The sequence below is a fragment of the Terrapene carolina genome, unplaced genomic scaffold (genome assembly GCF_002925995.2).
Source record: "Terrapene carolina triunguis isolate 2854851 unplaced genomic scaffold, T_m_triunguis-2.0 Scaffold84, whole genome shotgun sequence".
Classification (NCBI taxonomy): domain Eukaryota; kingdom Metazoa; phylum Chordata; order Testudines; family Emydidae; genus Terrapene; species Terrapene triunguis.
The window spans coordinates 32,911,462-32,933,537 of record NW_020664435.1 but is presented as its reverse complement, the minus strand read 5'-3'; the positions used below and the strand labels follow the sequence as shown (position 1 = coordinate 32,933,537).

Here is a 22,076-nt window from a genome sequence, read left to right as displayed (position 1 = left end):
GAGCATCTTATGGAAATGGCATGACATCATTCAAGCTTTCTGCCTATCATTGCAGCTGCTCGTGCCAGTCAAGATTATTTAGCTCATTAATACATCTAGGCCTTTATTTAATAAGCACTTAACCATATGTTAAGTCTCATTGATTTCAGTGGCATGTGGGCATATGTATGGAGTTCAGACAGGTTCTTAAGCCTTTTCTTCAGATTGGGAATAGACTTGAGACAGTGTGCTAAGTGCTTTGCTGAATTCAGTGGGACTGCATGGACTGTAAATCAGGGCTGCTTTCAGACCATTAGTTGTCCTGCATATTCTGTTGTTCTGTGTTAAGCTTTGCCCGTACTCCGAGTGAAGCAGATAAGTCCCTTTGTACATGCATTAAGCCATCTAGGGTGAGCTGCATTTTAGCCTCTTCCTCTGTTTTGGCTTTCACCTATTGCTAATCCCTTTCCTCTGTCAGTCAATCCAGGATGCAGTTTCTTATCTCTGGCAGGGGAGATTTTCTTGAAGTCAGTACCAAGCACAGACCCATTGGCCAGTAGGGGTTGCTATGAGAGCAGTGGATTCAGAGAATTTGGCGTCCTTTTCGAGATCCCATAGTCGATGTACCTTGCCCATGCGGACCTCCTTTCCCGTGTACCACGCCCAGGCTCAGTAAGGCTCAGCAGTGAGTTCAGCCTAGATGCTCTGCTGCTTAGTTATTCTGTGATGAAAGTATTTTTATATATTCTTTATTATATGCTAAGGTTGATAATTATGAAGCTGTAATTGTTCATATTTGGTAGTAACATACTTTGGAGATGCTTAATTTGATATTTAATTTTTCCATGGTACATGGGAAAGGAGGTCGGCATAGGCAAGGCACATCAGCTATATATAAATATATTAAATTGAGCCATATTACCCCTAACATTCATTTCCAGATGCCCTTACATTATTGTTTTAATATCATTTGTCACTAGGAGGCTTACTGGTTTCCTTCAGTACTGGGGAAATAATTGAATTGGGCATGACTAGTTGCATTCTTTTGATTAAATGTTTTTTCTGTGTTCCTATAAAATCATCATTAGCTATTTTGGCTCCAGTTCTACGTTCCGTTGAAACAGCACTACATTGTAAATCAATATCTTTTCAAAAAGACACTGCTGTAAATTGCCTAGACAGCATATGCATGGTTACTTTGGCTGCAATGCTGCTGCAGAGCCTGGGTAGTCTGCCTTCCTGGGAACTCCACAGGCAAGTCCATCCTATTTTTTAAAATACCTTTTCAGAATGCACATTATTGCTGATGAAATTTAGGCAGAGAATTATTCTGCTCTCTGTGTTCACCTGTAACTTTTTATATTACGCTCTACTGGGATTATCCTGCCTTTAGGGATTGCTTTGTTTTCTGCTTTAGATTTCCCCCTTTCTTAGCTGTAGTACAGCCGTACCATTTCAGCTTGTTAATGCAGAAAGATGTGAATTCAGTTGCTGAATGAGCCGAGACTGACTGCAAACACTAACATTGCTAGAGATATGTTTAAGAGTTGCAGGTGAATCTGACCTGATCCTGACAACAGCAAAACGGTAAGATGGTGTTTGTTTAAAATATAGGATTAATTGAGTGCTGGGATCTCCTTTTAAACCGGAGCCCTAGTTATCACATGCTTCCAACTTGAGCAGGATTCATTCTGTGCATGTCAGTGGTGGGTTTTTTTGAACGCTGAAAGCCTAGACAGATGAATGTGGTGGTTAGCTCAGAATGCCACATGAGGCTTTTCAGCGTACAGCCTCGAGAGACTCCTTAAATATCGCTTTTGGTTTATAAATATCAGTAAAAAGGTAGGGAAAAGGTATGCGTTTTTTTGCTACTGCTCTATTTATCTCCTAAACAGCCTTATTTATTATAGTATAAAGAGGACACTATAGACAATTTTGCTGGTGTATGCTTGGCTGACTGCCCTCTGGGACAAGTGAGTGAAGGACGTGACCAGCCACTTTTTCATTTCTGCAAACAAGTCTCTGTATCCGGATAGATCTGACTGGAATATATGTCTTTAGTAAATTAGAGATTTGCTTAATATAGGAAAATAAAATATACCATGTACCATCTTGAAATACGCTGACCTATGTCATATAGAATGTATCTTCTTGATTGGTTAGCCATTTGGTTGTTTTGTTTTCATGTTTATAAAGTAATGTAGTCATTGTCAGTGGTCGTTCTTGAATAGCTGTTGTAGAAGTGTATTGGCAGCATTTTAGATATCAGTAGAATATTTCAGCATGTATGAAAGCTTGGGGCAGCAGCATGCTCATAAAAAAAAAAAACCCCCAAAACCATTTACTCGGTCATGAGCAGTACAAGACACAAGGATAAGAACATAACCATACCATGGCATAGCAATTTGAAATATTGTTGGTGATATTAATTGACAGGTAATATTTTGAGTTCTGCATCAAGCCAGAGACTTACTTTTAACTGAAATTTAATTAAACTAATACATTTTTCTGTTCTATAGTATATTTTAGTCAGTAAATGAGCGCAGTTGGGAAAGCAATGATACAGTAAAGAAATATATTTTTTACACTTAGATAATGTCAAAACCAGAATTTCATCTCGGCAGAAATGCATGTCTAACATTTGCATGTTGTATAAAGTAATGCAGGTAAAAATTAGTTGTAGAAATACAGTAGAGGGTGGCAAAATTAGTACAGTAGTAATTTGATGGTGAAGCATAGTATTAATATCTACTCGCTCTTTAGGTTTGTAGCAGATTATAATTAAGGGATATGTGTGGGTGGAGGTGTTATTCTTAGTGGGGGGGCAAGTTAGGCATGCATCTTAGATTATTTTATAAAATCTTAATTGTTCAGAGTCATTTTTCTAGGTGTGGCTTTTTCTTAAATAAGTATATTCTTTGATTCTCTCCTCAATGCACTATATTATTACATGTGAATTAAATGTGAGTGATATAAACTAGCTGTTACACACTGTATTCAAACCCCAATTTACATTCTTATAGGTATCAGAGTCTTCTCTTTGGTCAGCTAGGATAATCTCAGGCATTTCTGTTCAAAGAATTACTTCAGCTACAAGCTGATTTTGACTGATATATTTTCCCTGACTTAAACTGCTACTCACCATTCTCAGCATAAGAAATACACCACAAGTTTCCTTTCCCCTGTAATAGATCAAATGTTCTGACTATTTGTGTTTGCTTTCAGTTCGTTGAAGGAGTGAAAATCTAGAAACTCTAAAGAAGGGTTTGGATTTTTTTTTCTTTGAGCAAATGGTAAAGAAGGATATATGTGGTGTAACAATTCGCTGAATAAACGGCACTGTTTTTACATCTCCTATACTTATCTGTCAGACTCAATGTTTAGAGACACAAGGTGGGTGAGGTAATACCTTTTATTGGACCAACTTCTGTTTGTGCGAGAATACAGGTTTTCAAGCGTACTTCACCCACCTTGTCTCTCCAATATCCTGGGACCGACATGGCTACAACAACATTGCGGACTCAGTGTTTTTCAGATTTCCTTAAAAAAAGCTTTTTCTTTATCTTCTCAGATATGAAAATAAAACCAGCAATTCCGTTCAATGCATGTTACCCATCTGTAATTTTTTCTCCTCTTGGACTCTCAAGCTCTTACTCTTGAGATTAAGAATTAAATCAAGGGCATTTTAGACCCTTTTTATATGAAAATCTTGGTGGTGGTTTTCTTAAACTGTTGGTTAATTAACATAGATTCCAAATTAACACAGACACAGGAGAAATCTGCAGAAAAGTTTAAAACATAACTTGGGAAACATACAAATATGTCTGACAAGCATGGGTTAAGGGAGAGAGACTGCTGAATGTTTCATAAAGATTATCTGCCTGTTCTTCAGAGTGTGGCTCCATTACATAGCTAAAACCTATTTGTCACAGTGTGAGATAATGTACCTCTTCAGGTTCCCTCGTCACTCTGGCCTTATTATAAATTTTAGTTTATTGCTATATGGCCCAAAGGGTGTTAGGCACCTTCCAAACAAGTGAAAAGATGAGGTCCTTCCCCAAGTAGATTAAACTAAGGGGCTTCCTGACATGAGTCACTTTGTCATGCCAAGGCATTCCCTCTCCAGCCCACTTCCCATCACCCCAAATAATCACTTGTAAGCTTCTTGGAAAAGCCAGGACCATCTAGATCAGTGGTTTTCAAACTTTTTTTTCTGGCAATCCAGTTGAAGAAAATTGTTGATGCCCGCGACCCAATGGAGCTGGGGATGAGAGGTTTGGGGTGCGGGACTGGGCTCAGGGCTGGGGCATGGGGTTGGGGCATGGGCTTACCTCGGGGGGCTGCCAGTCAGCAGCGCAGCGGGGGTGCTAAGGCAGGCTTCCTGCCTGTCTTGGCACTGAGGATTGCGCTGCGCCCCAGAAGCGGCCAGCAGCAGGTCCGGCCCCCCAGGCGGGGGCGCGCAAGCGGCTCTGCACAGCTCTCGCTCGCAGGTACTGCCCCCCCCCCAGCTCCCATTGGCCAGTTCCCGGCAAATAGGCGTGCGGAGCCGGTGCTTGGGACGGGGGCAGCGTGTGGTGCCCGTGGCCCTCCTACCTACAAGCCGCACCTGCTGCTGGCCGCTTCCGGGGCGCAGCGCGGTGTCAGAACAGGTAGGAACTAGCCTGCCTTAAGCGGGCAGCACTGCCGACCAAGCTGTTAAAAGTCCCATCTGCAGTGCTGACCAGAGCTGCCGCAACCCAGTGCCTTACATTCCATGATCCCGTACTGGGTCGCCACCCGCAGTTTGAAAACCACTGGTCTAGATTATCAGAGGATAATGTTAATCTTCTAATTAGCTGAGGTAAGGATGGTAAAGAGAACTGTTTCCATAATACCATTATTTGTGGAAAAAGTGGGGATTTTTTCAGATTCTTCCTTGATTCCTCAGAATCCAGACAGAAAGAACTTGAAAAAGTTAGATCTTTAGATGATTTAAAATCTCCTAGAACACACCAGGAAGCATTCAGAAGGCCTGAAAGTCAACAAGGAAAATACTCAGACAAGCATAGTCCCAGTTCACCTTGCTGGGTAAACCCTGATAAACTGGGGATTCTAAAAGTGTTTTTTCTGACAATGTCTCTAAGCTGAGGACTCCCCAGATAAAAGCAAAATCTGCATGAAGCTTCTTTGAAAGTAGACCTACAAGTTGCTTCCCATGAAAGTAAGTGTTCCCTGCCTTTAGAAGACAATTCTTGTTTCCCTGAGACCCCTACAGAGAAGAGAATTGATAGTACAGGACCCCGGCCTTCCATGAAGCCCGAGCCCGCAAGCTTGAAAAATATGCCCCCCTGGCTGACACCCTGCGGTCCAAGGGCTACGAGGTTCACACAGACGCTCTGCTTGTCGGGGCCCTGGGTGCCTGGGACCCATGCAACGAACGAGTGCTGAGGACCTGTGGAGTGGGCCGTCACTACGCATGGCTCATGAGACGCCTAATGGTCTCAGACACTATCCGTTGGTCCCGGGACATCTACACGGAACACATCACCGGTCACCGCCAATACCAAGAGTGAGCCGATTGGACCTCGCCCACCTGCAAGGGAGAAGGGACTCGCTAACCCCCCCCCCTCGGCTGGGCCTTACCCCCTGAGCCTCGAACCCACCCAACCTCACCGGCCGCCGCCAATTCCAAGAGCGAGCCGGGGAGACCTCGCCCACCCACAGGGGACCGATCAACCCCCCCCCACCACCACTGGGCCTTACCCCCTGAGCCCCAAACCCGCCCAACCCCACCGGCCGCCGCCAAGAGCGAGCCAGGGAGACCTCACCCACCTACAAGGGGGCGGGGACCTTACCCCCTGAGCCCCAACCCCACCCAACCTCACCGGCCACCGCCGATAATGAGAGTGAGCCGAGGGGACCTTGCCCACCGCAAGGGGGAAGAGGCCTATATACCCCCCCCCCCGCTGGGCCTTACCTCTTGAGCCCTGAACCTACCCAACCTAACTAAATCCCACCACGTGAGGGTCGCCCCATCACCATTGCCCAGCCCACCTACTTGTACCCATGGCTATTTGTACCCCCTGTGTGGATGATTGACCCTCACCGCTTAGCAACTGTGTCTTGATCTCGCCCACCGCCCACCCCCCCATTGGAGACATTACAGTCTGTATGTATTATGTGTGCTGCCAACTCCAACATAACAACATCTCCCCCATACTCTGTATGTTCCCCCCCAATGATTGACAACTGACTCTTCAAATCTTTTGTACCGTTTATTTTTAAATATTCTCTAATAAAAATGCTTTTGATTACTCTGCAGTACAAATATCCGTAACCACTCTCAACCTTATTTGGCTCAGACACTGCTAGAAAGAGTCACACGCTTTAGTGGAATCCACTCTTACAGGTATCATCAAGGAAATGATGCTCAGACAGTGAGCCTCCTGCATGGTGTAGCTTGCAGCACATTTTGCCTTTAGTCAACAGGTGTGGTCAGTAGCAATCTGTCAAGCAGTCCCTGTGACAACATTATCTTAAGTCAGTTAGCTTTGCAGAATATAAGATGGTAACAATCCCTATCTAAAAATGTAGACTTTCTGGAATGCCTTGGACTGTATCCTAAAGAACCTGGTAGTCCAAAATAAAAGAAAAAGTCCTTGAATACTTCTCAGACCATTTGTCAGACCCCCTCTCCACTCAGCAAAGTTCTTGCAAGACAAGAAGGGATTGAGGTTGGGTTCCAGGCTATGCCATGCCTATTTTGTGAACTTGGTTTGATTGACAATTGTTCTCCTAAAAATTCCATTGAGTGCAGCTCCTACCATAATGGTTGATATTTCATCCAGATTGAACAATCTCTCACAAAACTTCTGGAAAGGAAAATGAGAGCATTAGATTTATCTAATGAAATCATAGGTACGTACTAAAGTCTGTGATGCTTAGGAACTGCCCCCAAAGTCTATTATTGGATTTGGGGAAGATTTAGCACCTGATTTAAATTCTAAAGTCCAATGTATTTTGCTTTCTGAACTAAAATTCCTTTAGATGAGGGTCTATATTATATTAGAAAGATGATGGAAGTCAGCATCTCTTTTCTTTTAGTGCAATAAGAGGAAGGTTCTCTATTAGAAAGTCAGTCAATTTCATTGATAGACTCCTGAGGGCTGTTTTATTGATTAGTACCCTGCTACTCTTCTCCCCCCCCCCCCGATTCATATCCGAATAGTTTTTCCCCCTTGAAACATCAGCTTAGTCCTTTGTGTATTGTGAAAGGTTTTTTCAAATATATGGTTTCTCTTCCCTTTCTTTACCTTGCGGTAAATATCTAGCTTTTCATTCCCATTTTCTTGTACTGTATATATATTATTGTCTTTGGGACAAGTTTATCATACATTTTCCAAGTTTCTATCTCCATTCTAGGTTAAGAAGGAAAGACAAAGCACACGTGGATATCACATAGGCTTAAAATAATATATTAGGGAAACTAAAAACATCAGATTATTTCTTTACAGAGATAGCTCAAGCCAGAATATTGATGCCTGCAAAACCATCCTCAGTAGTGGAAGGGGGAGAAGTGTATAGCCCAATACTTGGCAGGCAGGAAGCTCTTTCCATACAAGGTAAAAATAATTCTGGAAGTGCAGTAATATTCTCTTGAATGGAGAGAAAAGCTTTTTTCTTTTCAGACTGTTGTCTTCAATCCATGCTTTCTCTTATCAATATAAACAAAATATTTCTGCCTCAGTAGGTACAACCTTTTGGCTCTGAGTTCTAGAGTCAGTGAGATGGAGTACAAGTCTGACTTCAACTTTTTAGGTCTTTTGGTCTTTGATATTAAATTGTGGGATTCCTTTGAAGATCCTATCAGCTCTGCATTGACCTAGGAAAGTTGCAGAAGCAGGATAATTGTTAATTGGCTTTATTCATGGTGGCACGCTCCTCAGAATGTTATGAACCTTGATTATTTTGGTCAGTAGAGTTCAGCTTACTTCTTCTAAGCACAGTAAAACTTGCTAACTCCTTCTAATGACTGAGATCCGTTGCAATCCTTCTGGAAAACTCTAAAACATGTAATAGAGATAAAACCAGTAGGCATTTATAGAAATCTGTAAGAATTACTTTAGCAATCTATAAAATATAATGCAAAATTATACCCCTTCCATAAGTTTTTGAACCATCCTGTATAATTCTTTAGCACAGGTATATTTTTCTCTATTAAATTATATAGGATGGTTTTAAAAAATCCTGTTAATAGCTGTCCTTTCCTATTAAATTCAAGAGGGAGATTACTTGTTGAGTCACAAAAGTCAGTTAAGTAACACAATAATAAAAACAAGCATAATGCACCACATTTTTTGAGAATTGTAGTTTAGTTTAACTTAATTTATTTCTACATTTACTACAGTAGCATACTAAGTATTAATGTTTAATTTGTAAAAATTGTAAAAATGAGTTGTATAATGAGGCCACTAAATTTTTAGTTTAAGAACTGGGAAGAAACAGCCAGGTTTTTTTACAATATACACAATGTGTATAAAGTATGGGTTGGACAGGTTTGGTTGTACCATGTTGCTCAGTTGCACTTCTGAAAAACATGTATGAATTAGTGTATTTTGGTGGTGGGTAATGGCTGTGGAAGTATCATTTGGAGAGAGCAAAAAAGAGGTCCTGGAAAGAGCTAAAATGTATATTGGTGGTGGTTGGTTGGTACTTCTGCAGTCTGTGAAAGCCGTTGAACAGCAACTTAAGCATTCTGAATTAGCAAAGCCCATTTGTTTTACTATGTAACTGAGTGACACCTGAAGTAATATAACTACAAGTGCAGTTACATTGCACCTGGATAAGATAAGGGACTCATAGGGAGAGCTGGGCAAAATATTTGCAATGAATCCCAGAGCTTCATTCAACACCCTTAGTTCTGGATTTTGTTACAGACTTAAACTAGATTTGAGGATTTGGGCTGATAAATTGTTTCATGCTGAAGCCGTGCAAAATGTGAACAACGTATTGGTTGAAAGATGGCGATTTTGACTGATTTGGCTTGACATTATGAGATTTGTTGGAAGGTAGAACTCTCTTAAAGCAAACTCAGGAGTTTGGGATGTGAACCTGCACAGGTTGCAGCCAAAGGTAATGTTTATATTAACCTCTGTAAAGAAAATCCACTTGAGTTCCTTGCAGTTGTAATTCTAGATTTTTCTCTAGAGTGGATTTTTAGCATAGTAATAAATTCACCATAATAAGTATTTCCAAAGAAACAATCTAAGAGGCAGCACTGTCTCCTACTCTTCTTTTGAAATATATAATTTTATAGGAAATCAAACTGCAAATATACCATTTTTAAGCTTTTTGCAGAAGTAATTTTATGTGATTACAGCTATGCTCATTCATGATGAGCTCTCATATTACAGCGACTATCAGTTTGAAATCTTTCCTTTTTACATTTTTTATGTTAAAGAAAAAAGATATACTGTAGGGTTCATGATACTCAGCATAATCTCAGATACTATGGTTTCATTATAACATCTAGCAGAATCCTTAGTTATGTGCGGGGGCGTGATGTGATTGTGGGGAATTTTGCTTTTTTTTTTAGTGCAGTGCATCAGATACCAATAAACCAATTGTATTATGTTTTTTTCAGACACCTTTTTGCTTTGAAAGTTACCGCAAGGCCAACAGAAATATGCAGAAACTTCTGGAAAATTCTTTTAAGAGTTTTTCATTCCAAATCTGAAGCATATTGCATTCAGGTCATTAATTTTACATCCCAAATTGTAGAGAACAATCACTTATTTAAAAAAAATATATATACACATGTGTGAGACTCAAACACAAACATGGATACTCTTCTTTTAGTTATTTGTGCAGTTACAGCTGCACACTCAAACTTTGTGGCCACTTTATAATCAGAAGATGAATTTCCTGGTATGAAAACCGATCAAAAAGGCAGTGGTAGATCCCATTTCAAAGGAGCTAAGTTGGGGTAGAAAAGTCTCAGAACTCTGAATTGTGTTCAAAACTGATAATAAATGACTTTTTTAGTCCTTTTTCCATCCTAGCCTTTATGCAGTCTCTTTTAGCTATTTCAGAAACTCTCAGCAAAGTTCAATCATATCTTTTCCTAGTTCTTCAAGAGTCCACTTCAATGCCTTTTCTCTCTGTCTTTTTTTTTTTAAGGTTATTTTCAGAATGCAGGCACCATCCTTTTCCTACCAGAACATTCAAAGTTTCCTGATTGAATGTTCTGACTAAAATAGTCTCCTCTACTGGGATAGTTGTAATCTTCCTCAAGGAGCTGTCTTCTCCCCTGTCTTCTTAGACATCTTATTGAAGTCATTTGGGAGAAAATTGTTAAGAAGCCACAGATACACTTGCCAGTCATATATATATGATGTCCAGCTCTCATCTTCTTACCTGTGACGCAGTTAGCAACATTTCCTAGGTATCTTTCTGCTTGCCAAGATCAGTAACGGGATGAAAGACAGTGACTAAAGCTGAACCTTGGCAAAATGGAGGTGATGTCTGCGGGAGTAGGGAAATACATGAAAGATATAACAAGTGCTATTTTCTCAACCTCCTTTGAAGGAGTCTGCCTCCAGCTTATCAAGTCAGTGCACACCCCTGGGACCTTTACTCCTCATTCCTGCTGGACATACAGATAGTGACAACCCTAAGAATGCTTTCTTCCATTTATGAAGCCGGAAGATTGGGTCCCAGCTATTAAACAAAGACCTGGCCACAATAGTCAGGCTGGACTATTGCAGTTCACTGCAGCAAAGAATGAGCACTCCAGCATTAAAAGAGCATCAGTTAATGTAGAGTAACACAGTGTGCTGCCTCAGCAACAGCTGCTGACAGCCCTGATGCTCAGCTCTCTACATTTGCTCCCCACAGAATATCTGGTCAAATCCAAGGTCTCAGAGTTTAATATTAAAGGGGCCTCCATGGAACTGCTCCAACCTAGCTTAGGGAGCGCTGCTTTCATTGTGGCATTGACCTCCCTTCAAAGCTATGCTCCTGAGGAATTGTGAAGCTGCTGACCTCAGTGGTGAGAACCGGAGAGATGGCTTTCTTGGCAACAGAGCTAATGCTTTGGAAAACATTATCAGAACAAGATATAAAATTCACTACATCTTCTTAGCTTTTCCATAATGGCAACTAAAAACATCAAAAAAGAGAGAGAGTGGAAGAGAAGGCGAATAAAGGGAAGGGAAGAAGGATGAGAGAGTAGTAGGAAAGGAAGTTGGGGGGAGAAGGAGGAAATAAATAAGCAACATACCGTCAACTATTCCGGAGGAAGTAGAAAAAAAAATCAGACCATTAGACTATAGCAATGTTTGATTTTTTTCTTGGGAGGCACTCATGCCCTGATCCAAAGTCCGCTGAAGAGAATGGAAAGACCCACATTGATTTTAGCAGACCATATCAGGCTCTCAGAGCAGTGATGGTTGCCATCAGAACCTACTAGAGTTGGTTGAAAAACTTTAAAAACTTTTAAATGAAAAGAAGGGATGTATATTTTGCAAAACGGTTAGTGCAAATTCTTCCCATTATGTTACCAGTTCTGTGAACTACCTACAGAGATAGATAGTAATGCGCTCTCCACAGATCATTGATTAAGAGCTCTGGTTCTGAATGAAAACTTTTTGCTGAGAATATCCCTTTTTAATCCAGATTTGTATCTGACTGGAGGTGGGAGGGGGGTTATTTTCTATTATTAAATCACAAATTGAGCTTTAATCATAGTTTTCACTTGCTCAAGAACCTGTGTTGAGCAGAATCTTTGCCAAGTGACTGGTTGGTATTTTGGGGGGTCCATCTATTGATTCTATCCCATCTATTGATTCTATCCCATCAATTGACATTGCAGTTACTGTGTGAACAATTTTGACCATATACAGTCTCTTAGGTATTTATTGAAAAGGACACAAATAGGAAAACATAATCCTTTGTTTAGGAGATCTGCTTATTGAATCACCAGTTATTATCCTCTTTGCTGAGGAAATGCTTTGACGTTGTCAACACTAGGTTTTGGTGTTAGGTAACTAATAAGCCATAGGAGGGCTCTAACCTGTGGCCATGCTTTTATCCACATTTTCAATTGGGATTTGCCATTGGCCATAAACATTAGGGATACATGATTTTATGACTAAAGGGCCCAGTTCAGTGGGTGTTTTTCCTGAGCAAATGCTTCAGGAACAGGCATTAAACTAATCAAGTTGAGTATGTTTTGATCTTATTGCTACTCCGGACCAGAGGTACCTGATGATGGTGGATGTAAAGGAATGGAGATGTATGTACAGTGGCTGGGGTTTTCGAAGGAGCCTAAGGGAGTTTGGCACTCCAATCCCATTGAAAAGAATTGTGTACCTAATCGCCATTTATGCCTTTTAAAATCTCCCTGTATTGTGGTTATTTTCAGAATCCCAGCAAAAATAAGCACTGCCCTGTTAACACCCTTAAATGAGAGCATATCTGGGTGTTGGAGGAGCTACTGTATTTTTATATCTGTTCCTTTAACCACTTCATGATCATAAGAGAGGCTTGGAGGAGATCATATAAATCTTTAAACTCTGAAAGATTTATAATGAAATTAATAATTTAACTAATATAAAACCATTAATAATGCAATAATGGAAGGAAAACTGTGTAGAAATTTGAATCATATTTGCACATTTAGCCATCTGTTGTAGCAGGAGGTTGAGTAGACAACACTTTCTTTTTTTGGTTGGGAAAGTGATTTGAAAATACATTTTTTAATCCTTTATTTTTAAATGCTGTTACAGAGGAGAAAACAGACCTTCGATCTTAATGGGTCACTCAGCAATGGAGTATAGAAGCTCTCTCTTATATTTCTGTTTTGTTATACATTTGCAGTGCTACTATACATGCAGTATGCACACTGCTGAACCAGCTTAATTCCGTCTATTGAAACTACACATACTTTTAAATGAAGTTGAGGTACTGAGATCTACATAATTTTAATACTTGGCACTTGTGAAGTTCAGTGCATTTTCAAAGTGCTTTACAAACATTATTTAAACCTTGCACCTGCTCTGAGAGATAAATATATTCTAATTTTATAAATGAGGATTCACAATTTGTCCAAGGCAAATAATTGGCACAGAGAGGAAACAAATTCAATAGCTGTCCTGTGCTTAGATTCAGTAGACAGCACTAATGTTCAGAGACTACATTAGCAGAGTAAATGTATGCATATCACTTATGTTGAAGTGATGCGTCTGACGAAGTGGGCATCCACCCACGAAAGCTTATGCTCCAATACATCTGTTAGTCTTTAAGGTGCCACAGGACTCTTTGTTGCTTTTTACAGATCCAGACTAACACGGCTACCCCTCTGATACTTAGGTTGAAAGCTCAGCCCCCCCCCCCCCAAAACCTGAATATAGTATATGTAGCAAAAGGTTGCAGCAGTTGATTTGCTTGGCATGAGCGGGCCCTTCATTCCCCTGAATCAAGTGCTGAACACGTGCTGTTAATAGTTAGTTATATATGTACAAGTAAATTCTCTTAATGTTATAAACTTGTATATGAAAAGCTGTTGAAATCCAATATCATTTAACACTACATTAATATTGCCTAGAAAATTCCAAAAAATGACTGTTTCATAACAGATTTAATGAAGTAATTATCAAACAAAATCTGTGGGAGGTAATCACTGAAACACAAAGAGGAGCCTAACAAATCTACCATGTCAGCAGCAACATAGTGATTATGGGCAGTTTCATTTCCTAACCTATTCCACAACTCCAATTCATGTACTAATGTAAAACTGATCCCCTTTCTGGAAGGCTGGTTTTATTAACAAAGAAAACAATAAGATAACAAAGATCAGCACAAAACCTGTTTCTCAGTTTGGCTGATCCCGGTATTCCTATCTCAGGACTGCTCAGCTCACACACTGCATCCTCTCTCTCCCACAGAGGACCCATCCCACCTCCCTTACATATAGGTGGGATAATGAGCCACCTGTCTCTGTGATGCAGTAGAGTATGGATGGATGGAGTATTTCAGGTGAAAATGGAGTATTAATGTAAGAGCTTCCAGCTCAAAATTTCTTCTGTACAGCACTTCAGTTCCTATATTTGTAATCTTCCTGATGACAAAGACATTGGGTTTTAACGGCAGCCTTGTCTTCAAAAAGAGAACCATCATTATTGGAGTAGGCTTTTGATATGGGGATCTGACAGGAAGATTGACAAAGAAGCTGTTTTAGGTTTGTTCTGTTACACCTGTGAAGGGATATGTACAATAAGGATTATATGATACTATCAGATCCCCACCACAAGTCTCCAAAATTTGTCTTTCCTTGTGCATTTAACTGGCTGATGGGAGGCTCTGCACCCTATTACTATCGTTTTATTTAAATAGCACCTAGAATAAGATTTATCCCTGTAATGAGCAGCTTACCATACGAATGCACAACATACAGACAAGGGAGTGGAGAAAGGAAGCAGCACAAAATTGTTTATTACTTTCAGAATCAAAATTCTCCTTCCCCCCCTGACCTTATAATAACCTCAATTTGCTGCCTTGTAGTTACTTAACCCTTTTCTGTTGGCAATTATATTTTGTTCCCTTTGGTTTTCACTTAATAGTATTTTTTCTCTCTCGAAATTTTTCACCCAACCTCATTCCATCCCATGTTTCCCCTCATATCTTCTCAACACACTTGCTGCCTACTTCCTCCCCGTACCCATCAACTGTTTGTCTTTGACTCTTTCTTCTTCTAGCACTAATAGTGTACTATCTGCTTATCCTTCACAAGTGTCATCGGCTTCTGTCGAACATCCCAGTAATTGTTCCTGCCTTGTTGCTCCACAAGGTGACTCCAACTTGCCTCCATGCCCTCCTCCCAACAGTTAGGCCCTCTTCTCCATATTAAACAATCCGCTGAGGCTGGTGCTGCTGCCATCACAGAGACTCCCGGGCCAGTGAATGTGTCCTCTTTTGCTGCCTTCCCGGCAACAATCTGCACTGCCACTGTTAGGGCTCTGGGCTGGGATGCGATGGAGTCAGGTGGGCCCGTGTCCCTCTACCCCCTGACACTACACCCCTGGGGTGGTAACCTCCCCACCTTCGGCCAGGAGGCCTGTTTGAGTCTACCCCCTGCCTGAGCTCGCGAGACTATATTGGGTGCTCACCCCTGCCTGAGCCTTAAGTGTTTGCTGCTCTGCCCTGCTTGAGGGCCTGGGCTTATAACTGCTGCAGCTCTGCCTTGAATACAGGCCAGAGCCCTAAATATTTGTTGTTCTGCCCCACCCAGAGGGAGCCAGAACCCCTCTACAGACTATTTGTAGCGGTCTGCCCCAGCCATCTGGCTGGGGGCTAAAGACTGTTGTGCTTCATCCCGCCCAGGAGGCTGTAGCTCTCCCTCATAAGTCTGTCACTTGCGGTCTGCCAGTAGTGAGGGACCACTGCAATGCAATATAACTAAATGTGATACATTGTTTGCCAGTTGCTCCATTTCAGAGTGATGTGTTTAGTATTGGGATGACTGTTTAATCCTAAATGTTCTTTTTTGTGCTAAAGCACATTGGAAAATAAAATACCTTTTCTAAAAGTAAGAAAAATTCAGGTCCAGATGGGAAACTCTGCAAATTAATACTTTCTGCTCTTGCAGCTATATAGACACTAGTCAGTGATACCTGTGATTCTATCAGGGATAAATACATCTGGGAAATCTGCAATTTAAATGCAAAATCTTGTATTCGGGGATATTTCAAGAAATGATGTGATTCTTCTTTGAGTAATATCCCTGTGGGTGCTCCACTGTAGGTGTGTCTGCATCCGTGAGCTGCTGATCGGAGAACTCTGGTAGTAGTCAGTCCCGCATGTGCTGTTCCCCATCTAGTTAGCGCGCATGGGTGACCCTCCTCAGTTCTTTCTCAACCACCCCTGGTTAGAGACAGAGCTATAGCTGTCCGTTCTTGGATCATTAACTCTTTTTAGAATTGCTAATTTTAGCTTCCCTTGAAGGTTTTTCTTTGTTACTTGGTTTGTATTTTTATTTGGCCATATTACGTGCCAGCAAAGGATATGGAATTTCTCTTTTCCCACCTGCCTCCCAAATTGATCATTGTGCACGCAGTTAACTCTTGGGGCCGCCAGCACCAATCCATCCCTTGTGACTGGTACTGGAAACATTTAGATCTGTTCAGCAGGAAGGCATATTCCTTAGCTACCCTCCAGTTCCACATAGCAAACTACCAAGCCTTGTTGTTAAAATATAACTACACAAAACTTGGTTTATTTGTTGAGCAACTTCCTTATTCTCACAAGGGTTAATTCAAGGCCATAGTCAATGAGGGCTAAGTGGTGGCTAAAATGTCCCTCCAGTCCATGCTAGATGCAGATGACATGGAGGCATGCTCAATTTCCATGGCCATTGTGATGAGACAGGTTTTGTGGCTTCCAAACTACAATGGAAGACCTTCCCTTTGAAGGGACGAAGTTATATGCTGAGAAGACCGTCGCATCCCTTAACACGTTGAAGAATTCTAGGGTAACTCTTTGATCCCTCTGGATTTATACTCCTGCCTATAAAAGAAAGTACAGCCCTCAGCCACTGTTCAAGCCCCGCTCATCACAATAAATATCTCAGTACTTGTCGCAGAGACCTTACGAGCCGCAGCGGAAAAAGCGTAGGTTCCCCAGGCGAAAGCAGTTAGTATCTCAACCAACTTCCTCTTAGTCCTCCACCTCGAAGTGGCAGTTTTGACAGGTTGGTCAAGGTACCCGTAGAACATTCTCCTTGCCATCTCATGCTGGAAAACCCCACCCATCTCTTCGGAGACTGTCAGCTGTTCTGCAGCACCCGGGAACAGATAACCCCCAACAAATCGGTGCTGGAGATAATCCAGGATGGATACGCCATCCATGTCTCCTTCCTCCCCCTCCCAAAAATCCTTCCCCTTCCCTCTTCAAGGACACTTCTCACAAGAGTCGATAGGCCAGGAGGTAAACCATCTCCTTGGTGTAGAAGGTATAGAGCCTATGCCTGGGCATCTAAGAGGCAAAGGCTTCTACTCTTGCTACTTCCTAATACTAAAGAAAAAGGGAGATTGGAGACCCATATTGGACCTCAGAGTGTTCAACAGATCTATCAGAAGTTCCAAGATGGTCACCCTATCAATGATTATTCCAGCATTAGAGAAAGGAAACTTGGTTCTCGTCCCGCAACCTCCAAGATGCGTATTTCTACATTTCCATCATACCAAGTCACAGACATTACCTCAGATTCATGCTAGGCCAAGACAACTACCAATCCAACTCCCTTTTGGCCTCTCATCAGCCCCCAGGATATTCTCCAAGGTCCTCTTGGTAGTGGTGGACCACTTATGCTCTCAGGGCATTATGATTTATCTTTACCTTGATGATTACCTTCTCAGGGCACATTCTTTCGCTGAAGCCCAGCGAGTCACCCAGACCACACTGAATCTGTTCCAGAATCTGGGCCTACAAACCAATGTGTAAAAGTCGACATTTAACACCCATACAAAGACTAGAATTCATAGGAGCCGACCTTGACTACATTCAGGTGAAGGCGCTCCTCCTTCATCACAGATTCCTCAGCCTCTCCACTCTGTTGGAGACAGTACAATCCAGCCCCCAGATTTCAGCCAGACACTGCCTCGAACTCCTGGGGCATATAGCCAAGGGCACATCAGTCATAACTCATGCTAGACTACTCAGGAGATGCCTCCAAGCCTGGTTCAGTTCGATTTATAGGCCAAACAGAGACAGCATTAACAAATTATTATTGATGCCCACCAAGGTCAAGTAATCCTTGGACTGGTGGAAAGACCCAGTGAACGTACGTATGGAAATCCCATTTGTTCGGCCTCCCCCATCGTTACTTCCGACTACCAATGCATCCCTCAAAGGATGGGATGCGCATCTCAATGGGCTCACGGTGCAGGGCAAATGGTCGCTATCCAAGACATGCCTTTACATCAACTGCTCGAACTCAGAGTGATCAGAAATGCGTGTATTCACTTCCTCCCGCTGATCAAAGACATACACACAAAAGTCATGATGGACAATGTGGCCTGCATGTATTACATAAACCATCAAGGAGGTGCCAGATCACACTCCCTGTGCATGGAAGAACTAAAGCTATGGAACTGTGCATTTCCCACAATGTCTTAATATCAGTGGCCTCCTTGCCAGGAGTACACAACACAACGGCGGACAACCTCAGCCACAAGTTCCCACTCGACCACAATTGGGAAATAGATTTGATGGTCCTACACGACATATTCCAGAAATGTGGGATACTGACAGACCTGTTTGCTACTTACTGGAACAAGAAACGTCCTCAGTACTGCTCCAGAGTGGGGATTGGATGATACTCCATGGGGGACACACTCCTCCTCCGATGGGACAAGGGTCTTCTTTATGCTTTCCCCCAGTCCCTCTAATTCTGAAAGTCCTGTTGAAAGTGAAAAGAGAGAAAGCAAACATACTGATTGCTCCCACCTGGCCCAGGCAGACATGATACCCTTACCTGTCACAGCTGGCGCTATGTCTACTGATGACTCTTCCAATCATTCCATACGTGCTATCGCAGAACGAGGGATGCACTCTCCATCCCAACCTGTGGATTCTGCCATACACAGCCTGGCTGCTTCGTGGTTCCAGCACATAGTGACATCTTGCTCTTAAGAGGTACAGGGGGTGTTATTACACAGTTGGAAAGGAGCTACTTGTCGTACCGACCTACACAAATGGAAGAGATGTCAAATCTGGTGTCAGCCCAAAGGCATCATCCTGTATGCAACCACACTATTGGTAATCCTGGACTATCTGTTGAGTCTCAAGAAATTGGGTATCTATATCAGCTCGGTAAAGGTTCACTTAGCAGCAATTGCATCCTTCCACCAGCAGGTACAAAGATACTTCATTTTTTCTCATCAGACCATGAAGAGGTTTCTCAAAGGCATAGCAAACCTCCTTCCCCAACCCAGACTTCCCATTCCTCAATGGGATCTCAATCTGGTGTTAAAAGGATGGACTAGACCACCATTTGAACCCCAGGGCCACTTGTCCATTAACTCATCTTTCAATGAAGATGGTGTTCCTTATCACCATTACCTCAGCAAGAAGGATAGGGGAGGTATGATAGCGGACCCCCTGCTTCACTGTGTTCTTCCCTGACAAAGTCACTCTTAAACCACGTCCAAAGTTCACTCCCAACGTGACTTCTGCTTTTCATATAAATCCTCTTATTCAGCTTCCAACCTTTTATCCTAAACCTCATAAGGATAATAGGGAAGGCATCCTCTATATACGCTGGACATGAGGAGAGCCTTGGCCTTCTATTTGGACAGAACAAGAGCTTTCAGAAAATCTCCAAGACTCTTCTTCTCCATTGCAGATCAAAAGATAGTGATTTCAGCTCAAAGACTCTCCAAAAGGTCTCAAGCTGTATCAAGCTCTGTTACAGATGTGTAATGGTGCATACCTCCATCCTCAATATGCACACACTCTGAGATCGGTCTCTTCTTCCGTCGCCTTCCCTAAGGGTATTCCCATATCGGAAATCTCCAGAGCAGCTACCTGGGCATCTGCACATACCATTGCAGAACATTATGCTATCCTTGGGGACTCAGCATTGTGGCACCGAATCTGGCGTCTGCAGCCATCGTCTATAACAGACTTGACTCTGAAGCCCCAGCCTTCAGTAGTGGGCACTGCTCGGGAGTCACCTACATTGGAGAGCCCATAGGGACACTACTGGAAGAAGATGATGATGTGCATTAACGATGGCTCTTTGAGATGTGTGTACCTGTGGGTTCTCCATAACCCACCCTCCCCCCTCTACTTTGAAGTTCTAGTAGTTGACACTGTGGTAGAGAAGGAACTGAGGAGGGATTACCCATGTGCGCTGGTTAGCCTCATGGCAGGCAGGGAGCAGCGCTTGTGTGGGCTGGACAGACTGCTATTAAAGTTCTCCAATCAGCAGCACAGGGATGCAAACTAACCTACTAGTGGAGCATCCATAGGGACATAAAAAACCATCGTTACTGCACAAGGTAACTTCTTCTTGTTGCGATACTTCATGGGAGATGACCCTAACTTCACAAATAAATATTTCATTATCATATTTCATTTGAGAAACTCTTTGGGTGTTTTACAAAATTAACTAATTAGTCTTTACAGTTTTATTTGTGTAGCGGCATTATCATTGTCCCCATTTTACAAATGAAGAACAAAAAAGAGCAAATGCCAGGGCTAGCAAAACTAATGCTGGTCCTAGATTTACCTATTGATTAAAAAAAGACAACAAAAAAATAGTAAAATAAAAAATACAAATTAATGTTTTATAAACCCGGGGAAAAAGAATTTTCAGCACAGTACAGAAATTTACTGTGATTAAATTTGATTTACAGAGATTAAATGATTTTCCTCAAAGCTATTCAGTGATTTCCCCCCCCCACCCTGTTGAGAACAGAACTCAGATCCCCTAACTATGTCCTGTGCTTTCATAACCCCCATCCAGGAACAGAGTAGAAATAGGAAGCTTCAAAGGTTTCAATTTGGATAAACATCCAATCCTTTGAGTGCTTATTTAAGTGTTACACTGGTCTACAATTTTTGAGAAGTCGTCTGCTTCAGAGATAAAATGTGCTATTTATTATGTATTTTGATGTGCTGAATTCAAATATGACAATTAAAACAACTGATTGGCTACTGTTTCTAAGATATTTAAGTTTTTACATTTTATGTCTATGTATATTATGTAGATAGTAGAGTTTTAATCATAAATTGTAAACCTAGGTCTTTTCATGTGTTTATGGTTGCTTTACATGATAACATTTCACCTGTCCTGTTTATGTAACACTTTAAAAATCAGCAAAAGGGTTATATCAATAAAATTTATTATGAAACAAAAGGCAAAAAACTATTATGTACATAGTTTAGTCCTATTCAGTGTCTACTCGGCGCTTCTTGGCTTGTCTCTTGTATTCATTAAATGGAGCATCTCTTGTCACTGTCCAGCAATAGTCTGCAAGCATTGATGGGCTCCATTTGCCCTGATAGCGTTTCTCCATTGTTGCAATGTCCTGGTGAAATCGCTCGCCGTGCTTGTCGCTCACTGCTCCGCAGTTCGGTGGAAAAAAATCTAGATGAGAGTGCAAAAAATGTATCTTTAGTGACATGTTGCAACCAAGGCTTTTGTATGCCTTGAGGAGGTTTTCCACCAACAACCTGTAGTTGTCTGCCTTGTTGTTTCCGAGAAAATTTATTGCCACTAACTGGAAGGCTTTCCATGCCGTCTTTTCCTTGCCACGCAGTGCATGGTCAAATGCATCATCTCGAAGAAGTAAACGAATCTGAGGACCAACAAAGACACCTTCCTTTATCTTAGCTTCACTTAACCTTGGAAATTTTCCACGGAGGTACTTGAAAGCTGCTTGTGTTTTGTCAATGGCCTTGACAAAGTTCTTCATCAGATCCAGCTTGATGTGTAAGGGTGGTAACAAAATCTTCCTTGATTCAACAAGTGGTGGATGCTGAACACTTTTCCTCCCAGGCTCCAATGACTGTCGGAGTGGCCAATCTTTCTTGATGTAGTGGGAATCTCTTGCACGACTATCCCATTCGGAGAGAAAACAGCAGTACTTTGTGTATCCAGTCTGCAGACCAAGCAAGAGAGCAACAACCTTCAAATCGCCACAAAGCTGCCACTGATGTTGGTCATAGTTTATGCACCTCAAAAGTTGTTTCATGTTGTCCTAAGTTTCCTTCCTATGGACTGCATGACCAACTGGAATTGATGGCAAAACATTGCCATTATGCAGTAAAACAGCTTTAAGACTCGTCTTGGATGAATCAATGAACAGTCTCCACTCATCTGGATCGTGAACGATGTTGAGGGCTGCCATCACACCATCAATGTTGTTGCAGGCTACAAGATCACCTTCCATGAAGAAGAATGGGACAAGATCCTTTTGACGGTCACGGAACATGGAAACCCTAACATCACCTGCCAGGAGATTCCACTGCTGTAGTCTGGAGCCCAACAGCTCTGCCTTACTGTTGGGTAGTTCCAAATCCCTGACAAGGTCATTCAGTTCACCTTGTGTTAT

General features: G+C 41.9%; 1 protein-coding gene across 2 annotated transcripts in view; it reads left to right on the top strand.

Annotated features, from left to right (window-relative positions):
• Positions 1–22,076, top strand: part of CDK14 (cyclin dependent kinase 14) — a 483,078-nt gene that overhangs the window by 99,049 nt on the left and 361,953 nt on the right. Inside the window, exon 1 of one of the 2 annotated variants that reach the window (XM_024202070.2) lies at positions 1,493–1,566. The exons of the other annotated variant lie outside the window; for it this stretch is intronic. The gene's annotated coding sequence lies outside the window, so the exon portion shown is untranslated. Of the gene's footprint in view, positions 1–1,492; positions 1,567–22,076 lie in introns of those variants that run through there. 2 annotated transcript variants of the gene reach the window in all.